Source organism: Triticum aestivum, chromosome 2B (genome assembly GCF_018294505.1).
Source record: "Triticum aestivum cultivar Chinese Spring chromosome 2B, IWGSC CS RefSeq v2.1, whole genome shotgun sequence".
Lineage (NCBI taxonomy): Eukaryota > Viridiplantae > Streptophyta > Magnoliopsida > Poales > Poaceae > Triticum > Triticum aestivum.
The window spans coordinates 400,108,011-400,109,207 of NC_057798.1; the positions used below are offsets into that span (position 1 = coordinate 400,108,011).

General features: G+C 44.2%; 1 pseudogene; it reads right to left on the bottom strand.

Annotated features, from left to right (window-relative positions):
* The window catches only part of LOC123041285 (quinone-oxidoreductase QR2-like), a 2,799-nt pseudogene that overhangs the window by 1,124 nt on the left and 478 nt on the right, over nucleotides 1-1,197 (bottom strand).

Below are 1,197 nucleotides of genomic sequence, written 5' to 3' on the forward strand. Positions count from 1 at the left end.
GAGCAGCGGCTCCTCCGCGCACTCCCTGCGCCGGGAAGCAGCAGGCACACCCCTCCCGCGCCGGCGAGAAGCAGCAGCTCTGCCGCGCACCCCCTGCGCCGGCGAGCAGCAGCCCCCAGCGCACGCCCACCACTCCCCGCGCGCGCCGGCGAGCAGCAGCAGCTCCGCCGCGCACCCCCTGCGACGGCGAGCAGCACTTACATGCGGGCCAGGTCTATCATAAACGTGTTTAAAATGGATGAATCTGTTGATTTACACACATGGTAGTTTTTAGTCATAGATTAGCAAAAAAGTGGTAGTTTTCGGGACAAAATCGTAAAGTGGTAGTTTTTCGTCACGGTTCCGTGAATTGTGATAGTTTTTGGTTAAATACTCTCACAAATCCTTTGGCCAGAAGCACAAGATTAGAAACATGTGCGCTATGTCGAGGAGTTCATGCGTTCATTTTTATATTTTGTGTAAACTTCTACGCATCGGGCTCTTTTTTGGGTTCATTCTTATGTTTTTTTTAATGTGCACTAACACAGAAACACAAAACATCAAACAATAAGCTCCCTTTGTCATATTCACTGTATCATGGAACCTTTGCGAGAGGAACAATTAATGAACGCCATATATACTTATAATTAAATCTGCACATACAAAGTAAATGGCCATGAATTGAGCCAATGATCCTTTAGAAATGCAACACCATACTTATTTACAGATCTGTTACTCAGCTAGACAAGTATTAGCACGTACGATCTCAACGTTGGGCCTCAACTCAATAACTTTGAAACCAAGTATGTTCTATCTGCAGTTTTACTATTCAGAAAAAAAGATATCAGCGACGCATTCTTTTCATCTCATGATATCAACAAGTAATGGCATTGACGATACAATCGTACCTGCAGAACAGCTATGGTTTCGGCAAAGCATGGGAAGGAACAGAACATAAATATCCAGAAAAAGGAAGAAAAGCAAAACCTCACCCACTTGGCACTTGCTCAATGTTAATTCAGGCCAGGGCATTCCAAAATCCAACAAAATAATGTATCAGCCAAATGAGGGGCAAGTTAAAATACAACTTGTAGATCCAGTGTATCGGTTCCAAATCCATTGATGTTCAATCTATCCAAGTAAAGCCCAAGCCTTGATGCTCATGCAGGCGAGGTAGTGCACAATATATATTTCAGAAAGCAAGGATTTTATTGTGGA